Below are 12,156 nucleotides of genomic sequence, written 5' to 3' on the forward strand. Positions count from 1 at the left end.
ATGATGATAATGTGTAAATTGAATTAAAGGTATTGTTTACAGTCACAAAAAATATCTAAGAGGACATATATAATAAATGACATACATATCAGTCCTGCTCATCTTAGGCTTTTCAGGGCCGGAAGACTTCTTGCAAATCCACATTTACACGTGAAAGACAGAAATGCAGAACAATTGCTGCAAAGATAATAGCTTTGCCTGGTTCCACCTAACCTTCCTGTACTTGCCAACCACCTTCTCTTTCCCTTTCTTTTGTTAAGAACGAGTCAAAGGATTTGGAGAACTTGGAGAAAAAGCTGCACATCAAACCCCTATAGACTTTTGTGATCTGTGGGAATGAAGGCTGACATGAACTGACTGGAGTTAAAGAAGACTGTTTAACACTAATTCAGATAAAAGCTTGGGACAGACTCTGAGCCGGCTATCAGGAAAAGTGAATCCAAGACAGAATAAATATTTGTAATTTCTTATTAACTTCTGACTGATCTGTACACTGAAAGAGTTTAGAATCTAAAGTGAAAACTCTGGAAACAGACTGAGTTTTCTCTCTCTATGAAGAGCCTACAGAGAGCTGACCTGAATAATCTTGCAAGTCTGAGGCTGAAAGGAAACTGATTTTCACTGAAAAAACCATGACAATGCTTCAGTTCTTTGCCAAGGAAAGCCACAGAAAATAATAAAGGGCCATGTGGACAAGCTTCTGAGAGGTTTCCCTTCCCTCAAGTTATACAGCAGTTCTTCATACAGCATAGGAAGCTGCTTTCTCCAATTGATTTCCAAAATCAAAGTTTGTTCCTAATAAGATCAGCTTCCTGCACCAACCATATCTGGTAGACATCTTCTCTCATTCTTTTGAGTGTTCTTAACTTGCTTATAATGCCTCAAATTATAACGCCTCAGGGCCTTCTTATGTGTAGCAACCTAGAAATGAAAAAATTCACATTGTTTGACATAACACAAATAGTTAATTGACAGCAATTTTATAATCCCCAAACAGTTCTTTAGATTCAGTTTCCCAGTCATAGAGAACTTCCAACTTTTAAAAACTATAATATGTAAATTAGCTGTTGAGAAACAATGTATTGTAGATATCTTTACAACTAGTCACTACTTTTCCCTCTAGGGGACATGCTTTTTACTACAGACTTCTCATAACTATATTTCTCTTCAAGTTGTTTTTCTTTGTGTTTTATACAAAATATCCTTTTCCATCTCCATTTAGAAAATAAGATGGTCCAATAAAGAAAGGTTTAGTTATCTGTCTGTCTATTTATCTATTTGTGTCCTAGACTACATTATGTAGTATATTATATGCACAACAAGGGAGCTGAAAGTCCCATTGTCATCCTTATTCAGTCCAAACAGAGGATAAGGTGTCCTGTTCTAGGTGCTATATTTTAGAAATGATATTTACTGACTGAAGTTTGTAAAGAGTAGGGCAGCTAGGATAGTGAGAAGTGTGGAGCATATGCTTATTTAAATATTGGTTGATATTTTAAAAATTTTATTTATAATATTTAATAAATGTAGTTTTGCTTGGATAAGAGAAGATATGGGAAAGGACGTGATAACTATCTCCTAGTATTCAGGACTGTCATGTATAACAGTTATAATGATTTTGATGCTACAAAAAGAAAAACTTTCTAACCTTAAGAACTCTTTTAAGATGGAACTGACTGTCTAGGTATTTATTGAGTTACTGCTCATCACAGGAGGTCTTCAAGTAAAGGATGAATGACTATTTGTAGGATGTATTAAAGCTGATTTCTTTTGAGGTTTTGGTTGGCCTACATGAAATATGAGGTCCTTTCCAACTCACTCAGGGTTTCTGTCATTTTTATAATAACCATATTACTGTTAGGCAATACAAATTATTTAATGGGCTTGCTGTCACAGCTCTCAGTGGAAATAATAAGTTTCTTCAGCTAAAATGTTTATAGTAGCTCAGGGGTTTTAACTGGATAGGGAGGACTGGGCTGACTCACATCAAGCAACATCTGGTTATGGGCCCAGTCTTTGCCAATGGGCTTTAGATTAACTGATTGAGAAGGGCCTTTTTTTCCTACAATAAAAAATGAATATTTTAATATCAAAGTTACTTTAAATCTTTGGTGCTTTTTTATAAGGAAGAGTGAAAGTAAAACTTGCCCCAGGAAGTTGGAGTGCCCTCTTCAGTCTATATATCCCACATAGGTTGATATTAGAAGGGATAAACATTAGGCAAGAATCCATCTCTAGGGCAGTGCTGGAGGGATGTTGCTGGTGGCCCAAGCAATGAGTTTGCTAGCAAGTGGGAAGAAGGCTGCAAAAAAGGAAGAGGCAAAGCTCTTAGGGTAAGAAGAACAGTCGGAATGATAAAAAGCAACAAAGGCTGGGGCCCTAAGAAACAGCAAGAGACAGTGGCAGTTGTTCTGAGGCAGAATGCTTAAGAGAAACTATCTGAGAGTGAAGGACTCAAGGGAATAAATGTTTTGTGAAATTTCATTAAGAGTGGTAAGGTTGTTTTCATGTTAATTGTGATTATAGGTAGTGGTCATAAAGGCAATACCGTTTTTTGGCTAGTATGGAAAGGGGTGTGTGTGTGTGTGTGTGTGTGTGTGTGTGTATGTGAAACACACATCTGAAAATAACATAAGTAACAATACCTTTAATGTCTTGAATGAAAATCTATCTCTTTATTAAGGACTAAAATAGTTTTGGGGAAAAAATTATATAGAAGGTAAAGACCTTGAATATTATCATGTCTACCTCCCCCCCTCGGACTAAATGCCTGTAAATCATTAAATTGATCTACCTAAAATTCATGTCTGATTATATCATCCTCCTAGTAATAAGCACAACTGGCTCCCACCTACCTTTAAGATCATATATAAAATCCTTTGGCTTTTAAAATCCTGTATAACTTAGCCCCTTCCTATATTTCCAATCTTCTTCCATCTTTCTCCTCTCCATGTGCTCCATGGCTTCCTTGCTCTTCCTCACACATAACATATAATATACTCTCTCCCCCTCCTCCAGGCATTTTACCTCATACCTGGAACTCTCTTCCTTATCACCACCACCACCACCTTTTGGTTTCCCTGGCTTCCTCCAAGTCCCAGCTAATGTGCTACGTATATAGTCTAGTTATTCTTCCTTCATCTTGTATTTGTGAAATCACTTTTTGGAACGTAACTTCAGAACTTTACATTTCTCCCTATTTTATTTCATCTTATTGATAAAGCTCAATCAAATTCAGCTTGTCAAAGTATTTTTTGGATTCTGACTCTGGTTCATATTGTTAGCTATCCCTTACAATTTTATATCACATGTGAATTTGACAAGCAAACCTTAGAATCATAGATCTAGAAGTGGGAAAGAACTAAAATGTTATGTAATTTCAACCCTCTTTTTATGCAAGATAAAACTGAGGACTAAACATAAAATAAGTTGTCTAAAATCATAAAAAAAAAGTAAGCATCAGAGGTAAGGTTTGAAACCTGGTCTTAGGACTCCAAAGTTAGTGCTTCCCTTTTCTCTTTCATTTCCCACCCTCTCTCTTTCTAATTCTGGTATACTCTAGTTCACCCTTAACAACTTTATACATGGTTTGGTATTTTAAAGTGTTGTGCCGGAAATAAGTAACAAACAAGACATGATAAGGTATTTAGAGTGACAAAAACTACTAAGAAATCGTTACAAAGTACAAATACCTTAATTCAAAACTTACCAAAAAAAAAAAAAGTCTCTAATTCAAAGGGATTAAAAACTCCTATGTTGCACCCCAGTAATAGTAGTGGGAAAATGGTCAGACTGATTTCTACCCCTCACTGTTAGGCAAGCTAGTAGCCAATAGTTCACTAAAGCAGTCAAAGGAGCTTAAATACTGCTACTTCTTGGTTAAACCTACCTATGCCTGATCTGGAAAAGAAGTACATCTTAGGCTAGGCCACAAGAAATCCATTAAGTATGTTTAGAATTGTTTTGTAGGATTATAACAGATTTAAAAAGCACTTTTCTTTCAATGTCCCTTTGAAATAAGTGGTGTACTGTCAGATTGGCTAGAATGACAGGGAAAGATAATGCAGAATGTTGGAGGGGATGTGGGAAAACAGGGACACTAATACATTGTTGGTGGAATTGTGAATACATCCAGCCATTCTGGAGGGCAATTTGGAACCATGCTCAAAAAAGTTATCAAACTGTGCATACCCTTTGACCCAGCAGTGTTACTACTGGGCTTATATCCCAAAGAGATCTTAAAGGAAGGAAAGGAATCTGTATGTGCAAGAATATTTGTGGCAGTCCTCTTTGTAGTGGCCAGAAACTGGAAACTGAGTGGATGCCCATCAATTGGAGAATGGCTGAATAAATGGCTGTATATGAATATTATGGAATATTATTGTTCGGTAAGAAATGACCAACAGGATGATTTCAGAAAGGCCTGGAGAGACGTGCATGAACTGATGCTGAGTGAAATGAGCAGGGCCAGGACATCATTATATACTTCAACAACGATACTGTATAAGGATGTATTCTGATGGAAGTGGATTTCTTTGACAAAGAGAAGATCTAACTCAGTTTCAATTGATCAAGGATGGACAGAAGCAGTTACACCCAAAGAAAGAACACTGGGAAGTGAATGTAAACTGTTTGCATTTTTGTTTTTCTTCCTGGGTTATTTTTACCTTCTGAATCCAATTCTTCCTGTGCAACAAGAGAACTGTTTGGTTCTATACACATATATTGTATCTAGGATATACTGTGACATATTTAACATGTATAGGACTGCTTGCCATCTGGGGGAGGGGGTGAAGAGAGGGAGGGGAAAAGTCAGAATAGAAGTGAATGCAAGGGATAATGTTGTAAAAAAAAATTACCCAGGGATGGGTTCTGTCAATAAAAAAGTTATGAAAAAAAAAAGAAATAAGTAGTGTAATTTTTTTTTTTTAATTGAAAGAGACATCAAGGGGCTGGAAGTCTTGGTACCTTCTGAGTTCTCACTAATACAAAAAATTTCTGTATTTCTGACTTGGGTTGGTACTTTCCTTAGACAGCCAGGTGTCCCTTTTCATCTTTTGGTACTAGATATAGTACATATACTCAACTGACTTTGCTGCATGAAGCTCAGAATTCCTGAATTCAATTTGATCCACTAGCCTCTGCTAGTGGACTCCAGATAAAAAGCACCATGTCCAATAGAGCCAACATTATTATTGTCCTCATATTACTGATGAGCTGGACCCCAAGGACCTGAGGTCCAGGAAGTCTCCACCCTATCCACATGAGCAAAAGTAAATTCAGCTTTGTTGGCATGATGAAACACATGTATAATCTCTACTATTAGGGAAACTGAAGCTAGTGGATAGCTTGACTTTGGGTGTTCTGAGCTACTGTAGGGAATAAAGCTGTTTATATGCTTATAGTAAGTCCAGCACCAAGATGGTGAACCCTAGTGAGTATGTGATGGAGTGGGGTGGGGGGGCATCAGATTGCCAAAGAAGGGTGAACTTGTCTAAATCAGAAAAGATCAAAGTCAAAGTTTCCTTTTTTCTTTTACTTTAAATTGTAGCACTTATTACTTATGTGATCATAATCATCTGCAAATCTCTTTATCTTCTTGAGCTTCAGCTTCCTCATTTGAAGATAAGATAATATTTGAGTAATCATACTTACAACTAAGTAAAAGTTTTCATGCTAATCAGAAATGTGATTGGACCATGAATGGCTGCTTCACTCCAGGCTAGGTAAGATGGGAGGGCTGATTCTCCAAGCAAACAAATAAGCAACAAAAGAAGTAAAAGTAACTTGATTATGTCTGTGCTCCAAGCCAGCCATATATAGACCCTGTAGTAGGGGAGCTATTGTTTGCTCCAGATTTCACTTCCTGCTACTAGTCCCACCTCTAAAAAGGAAAAAGTAAGAATAAAATGAGTGACACAAAAACAAAAATAATGCCTGAAAGAAAAATACTATATTATACAATCTTTTCCCAATGGATTCTTATTCTATTGAGAAATCTTGGATGAACTGTCCTGATTCATGCTATGATAAATATGTAATATAGCTAGAAAGAAAATCACAGTTTTAGATGAGTCCCCAATATATAACCTGTGGTTTGAGAGAATCTGGAGATCTCTTGAAAAATAATTTGTATTTGAGTATTCTAGATTGACAACTACAAAACTGGTACTGCCTAGGAAATTCCCTCTACAAAAGTGAAGAAAGTTTTGTCAAAATTAACCAGACTTCTGACAATCTCAATATCTACAAAAATATAAATTACCTAGATTAATTGATCAGGAAATAGAATGCCTAAGTAACGTTATCTTAGGGGGAAAAAAATCAAATAAGCCATTAATGAACTCTCTAAGAAAAAACACTTGAGGCCAGATGGATTCACAAGTGAATTCTGCCAAATATTTAAAGAGCAATTAATTCCAATTCTATAAAAACTAGTTGGAAAAAAAGAGGAAGAAGGCGTCTTACCAAACTCCTTTTATGACACAAATAGGATACTGTATCTAAAGTAGGAAGAGGTATAAAGAATGAAGATTTTAGATCAATTTCCCTAATGAATATTGATGTAAAAATTTTGAACAAAATACTTGCAAAGTGATTATAGCAATATATCACAAAGATTATACACTATGACCAGGTGGGATTTATACCAGGAATGCAGGGTTGGTTCAATATTAGGAAAACTATTAACATAATTAACCACTTGAATTAAAAAAAACCCAATAGAAATCACATGATCATTTCAATAGAGGTTGAAAAAGCATCTGACAAAATATAGGACCTATTCTTATTAAAAATATTAGAAAACATAGAAATAAATGGAAGACCCTAGAGAATCCCCTAAAAAGAAGCAGCAAAAAGGGACAAAGAGTTGTGGATAAAGCACAGGCCCTGAAATCAAGAGGACTTGGGTTCAAATCTGACTTCAGAGATCTAACATTTATTTAGCTGTGTGACCTTAGGCAAGTCACTTAAGCCCAAATATCCTCCCTCAAAAAGAGAATCAACTAAAAAACTACATGAAATAATTAACTTATTAAGTTGTTATTAAATTAAATTAAGCAAAGTTGCAGGATATAAGATAAACTTCCAGAAATCATCAGTTTTTCTTATAAAGTCCAACAGCAACAGATAGAAAAATTCCATTTAAAATAATTGTAAACAATATAAAGAACTTGAGAGTCTACCTGCCAAGACAAACCCAGGAACTATATGAATATAATTACAAAACAATCCTCACACAAATAAAGTCATATCTAAACAATTGAAAAAATATCAATTGCTCATGGTTAGGCTGAGCCAATATTTAAAAAATGACAATTCTACCTGATATGCCAACCAAACTACCAAAAATTATTTGATAAAGCTAGAAAAATTATAATATTCATCTGTAAGAACAAAAGTTAATAATATCAAGGGAATGAGTGGGAAAAAAATACAAGAGAAGGTAGTCTAGCATTGTCAGATCTCAGTTTATAAATCAGTAAACATCAAAACTATCTGGTATTGACTAAGAAATGAGTGGTGGATCCCTGGAATAGATTAGGCACACAAGATATAGTAGTAAATGATCACAATAACCTGGTGTTTGTTTGATAAACCAAAAGACTTCTGGGATAAAAACTCACTATTTGACAAAAACTGTTGGGAAAACTAGAAAATAGAGCACAAACTAGATACAGACACAAATCTTACACCATGTACTAAGTTAAAGTCAAAATGAGTACATGATTTAGACCTAAAGGATGACAGCATAAGCAAAATAGAAGAGCAAAGAATAGTCCACCTGTCAAATCTATGTATTAGGAAGGGAAGAACTCATGACTAAATAAGAGAGAGGGAGTATTAGGAAATATAAAAAAACCCAATGCAAATGAAAAACAAAAGGAAAGCAGAAAGCTGGGAAACAAGCTTTTTAGAAACTTTTTCTGTTAAAGGCCTTATTTCTCAAATAGATAGAAAACTGAGTAAGTTTATAAAAATGCAAGCCATTCCCCAAATGATAAATGTTTAAAAGATTTAAATAGTTTTCAGGTTAAAAAAATCAAAGCAATCTATAAGCATGTGAAGCAGTTTTGATTGGAGAAATTGAAACAATTCTGAGGTATTACCTCACACCTATTAGATTGGCTAATATGATAAAAAGGGAAAATGATAAATGTTGAAGATGTGGGAAAGCTGGGACATTAATGCATCATTGGTAGAATCCTGATCTGATTTGACCATTCTGGAAAGCACTTTGGAACTATTCCCAAAGGGCAATCAAACTATGTGCATACCCTTTAATTTAACAATACCACTATTAGATTGTATCCTAAAGACAGCATAAAAAAGGGAAAAGGACCTATATGTGCAAAAAATATTTATAGCAGCACTTTTTGTGGTGATAAAATATTGGAAATTGAGGGGACCCTCATCAATCGGGGAATGACTGAACAAACTATGGTATATGAATATAATGGAATACTTTTATTCAATAAGAAATTATGAACAGGCAGATTTCAGGAAAACCTGGAAAGACTTGTACAAACTGATGCAAAGTGAAATGAACAGAATTAGGAAAACATTATGTACAGCATCAGCAATATTTAATAATGATCAACTATGAATAACTAAGCTCTTAGAAACACAATGATGTACAACAACACAATGACAAGCATAAAGAACTTGTGAAGGAAAATAACATTCATAACCAGATAAAGAACTGATGGATTCTGAATTAAAGCAAAATATACTTATTTCACTTGATTTTTTTGGTGTTTTTTTTTTTTTTTTTTTGCCTTTTGATTGGTTTCTTCTTTCACAACTGTAACTAATATGGAAATGTGCTTTATATAATAGCACATATATAACCTATATCAAATTACCCATCATATATAACAGTTTACAAGATTTCCTTGAAAAGAGAACAACAGAAGTAACCTCATTTCACTTATAGTTGCTTATAGTTTATGTGACACTGGGCAAGCCACTTAGTGTACATGCCTCAGTTTCCCAATTTGTAAAATGAGGGTATTAAGAAGTTAGGTGGGTCCTGAAGTTCTTTCTAGCTCTAGCTAGAATATTTGTTCTAAGTGAAGAATAAAATAGGATGACTTTTCTTTGCCAAATGTGTTTGCTACTTCATGAAGATTCTATAGATGATAAGATCTGTATTCTTCAGGTTGTTGATCTCATTGTGATGATTGCATTAAGCTAGAAAGCTATTTACCCTAATTAATTCTGTAGGGCTAGTTAAATCAGGATGGACATTACAATTGGTCTATTTATTCCATTTCAAAAGAGGAAAATACTAGGCTCAACATTTATTCATCGATCTGTTGGATATCCCTCTATAATTATGGACTGGTTTTCTTTTTTTGATGTATTATATGATCATTTTTATACCCTGTTTATATGTAAGATCAATTTAAGGCTGTTTGTGATATTCATTGGATGGATCATTGTATCCATTTATAATTCATGGAATCAAGCCCAACTCCTTTCTCCCATTTTACAAAAAAAACTGCATCCTAATAAACTAAAATTACTTTGAGTGAGGTCACATGAGACCAGCACTTAACTCAGGTCTCCTATTCTAAATCCATTATCTTTCCAATTATTCCACACTACTTTAATTCAAGAGAATTTGTGTAATGTTTATAGAATCCATACAGTGGATTTTATGTGTAATTGAAGTGGAGAGCAGCAGATATATGTAATCCAGTAAAGACTATCATGCCTAAAAAAGTCATCTTTTTTTGGCTCAAAACTTTGATTAGTGTTAACATTAATTTCTGTGAGGGGTAGCCCTTTCTGCTGTAGTCAATCATTTACACTTTGTTATAAATGAAGGGAAGAATGAAACCTCTCTATATAGGAACAGATCATGAGTATTTGTTGGGCAGTCCTTAATATTGCTATTCTTTGAAACCTCTTTACGTTTTAGAATATAGAGTAGGAAGGAACATAATAATGCCTCTCCCTTAAAAAGAGGGTAGATCTTTTATAGTTAAAGATCTATGTTTTGGAATAGAACTTGGGAGACAAACAGTTTTATATCTAATGCATAGGGAGAGACAAAGAGCAGCTTATAGAGACTACCAAGGAAATGTTTGTGGGATACAAGATATGACCAGACTAATTGAAGTAGAAAGAAATATAAGAGACATACAAAAGACTCCATTTCCAATCTTTCTCTCTTTACTTTGCCTGTCTTTCCTTCTCTTTATCTTGCTGTTTTTCTATAAATGATCTCTCCTTCACTTCTGGCATCCTTTCTTCCCATGCTCCAGGTTTCTAGATTGAACCTGATAGATAATGAGATCTTGTGTTAAGTCTGATTTTAAAACTAAGTCCATCTTCTTGGCAGTAATGCATCTTTATGGTCATTGCTAAACATATATGCTTATTTCCTGGGAGTCATTTTAAAATAGATTTACATGTTTCTTATGAATAGAAAATATTCTGCCAAGTCCATGCATTTACAAATCTGCATCAAACATTGCTCTTCCTGGTGGAGAGATCTGTTTCTTACTCAGTTCATCATAGTCAAATGTGAAAGATTTATTTTAGGATGTCCAGTTAAACCTCACAAGTCTATAGCCAATAGTGTCTATAACACAGGAAAGCTAAAGATAAGAAGTGAGTGCTATTGAAAGATAGAAGAAGTGAATGGAAAGCTTGCAATTCTGCTAATAAAGTACGTAATTCCTCTTTAGAACATTTCTGAGTTCATCAGAGAATACTTATTCATTGGCTGGTAGGATTCTGCAGCAGATACAGTTTAGGCCATTTAGAAAATGTGAAATTTCCTGTGTTTAGGGAGGATTCTATGGGAAATGCTCTAGAACACATCTGTGATGTTGTATACTGAATTCCTGTCATACTGAGTGACTGAACATAAAATCTTGTGAGATTTTACATTTAGCTATTCATACCGGTGGAAATTCCATCCCTGTAATGGTAATCATACCCTTGGGCAAAAGTTACTCCCTTTGGGGAAAATTCTCTCATTGTATGAATGGCTTCATTGGAGTTGGGCTATTGCCACTATATTTTGGAAGCATGAATGAATTCATAAAGTAAGTGCTGACCAACACATCGCTAACTTTTATTAAAAAAATTGGATCACACTTGCAGTGAAATAACTTTTCCCATGTTTCTTAAGATGCCAGCAATCTTTGTATGTGAAGACAACATAGAAAACTAGAGCTCCATTGTGGAAATGCTTTTTCTTTATTTGCCACTTCGTGAGATAGGTCTATGATAGAATTTATGAGAAAGTGTAATCTATTGGTAATAATAAAATAAATTTCAGAAGCCATGAAGTCTTTTAACCAGAGTATTAGAAAATATTTTATGAATTATTATTGAAAGAGGCAAAAACCTGAATAACAGATTAATTTATCTGCTTATCCTCTCACTCTTGGGAATTGTATTCAGATGAATATGGCTTCCTTCTGTAACTTATCACTTACAAGAAACATTAAAAAAAATAAACAACTATGACCTAGAAGAACAGATGTCATTTATTCATTCGACAGACTTTATTGAATTCTTTCTCTGTACTGCTTACTGTGGGTCATGATGGCTTGGGAAGCTTTCTGAGGATGCACTCAAAAAAGCACTTAATTGAAAGCCAAGAGACCTGATTCCTGGCTTTGCCACTAGCAGTACGACTTTGAATCTGAATCTTTTTTCAGATTAAATTTCTTAGAAGGAAGGAATCATAGAGATAATCTCTAGTGTTTTTCATACTGAATTGTAAGCTTCTTGAGGGTAAGGGCATTATTTTTGTATCAATATTGTACTTGTGAGAACTCCTCTACTTAGCAAAGTAGTTGGCAAATAGCAAGCACTTAATAAATTCTCATTCATTCATTAAAGGTCCTTTTCATCTTGACATTCTAAGCAGAAAGTTTGTCTTTTGTATTTAGACTTTGAGAGTCAAGGATGTAAGGAGGCTTAGAGATCATTTAGTCCAAACCACTTATCCCTCAGTTTTCTTACTGAAATCTTCCCTTTTTGCTTCTACTTGGTATCTAATGCTCCAATGTTATATTTGCCTGGAGTCCTGAATAGTGTTCCTCTTGGGATAGTAGCTAAATAATTTGATCAGTGTACAGGTCCTATCCCTAATATAATGCCCTTGCTAAATAATTTGTTCATTTTAGC

The 12,156-nt window shown here is 34.6% G+C and overlaps 1 long non-coding RNA gene across 2 annotated transcripts in view; it reads right to left on the reverse strand.

The window, feature by feature from the left end:
- Positions 1-468: 468 nt before the first annotated feature.
- Positions 469-12,156, reverse strand: part of LOC116419662 — an 88,094-nt gene continuing 76,406 nt past the window's right edge. Inside the window, exon 4 of one of the 2 annotated variants that reach the window (XR_004229935.1) lies at positions 469-921. This is a non-coding gene — a long non-coding RNA (uncharacterized LOC116419662). Of the gene's footprint in view, positions 922-10,162; positions 10,290-12,156 lie in introns of those variants that run through there. The other variant, XR_004229936.1, reaches the window with a different exon arrangement.

The sequence above is a fragment of the Sarcophilus harrisii genome, chromosome 5, assembly GCF_902635505.1.
Source record: "Sarcophilus harrisii chromosome 5, mSarHar1.11, whole genome shotgun sequence".
Classification (NCBI taxonomy): Eukaryota; Metazoa; Chordata; class Mammalia; order Dasyuromorphia; family Dasyuridae; genus Sarcophilus; species Sarcophilus harrisii.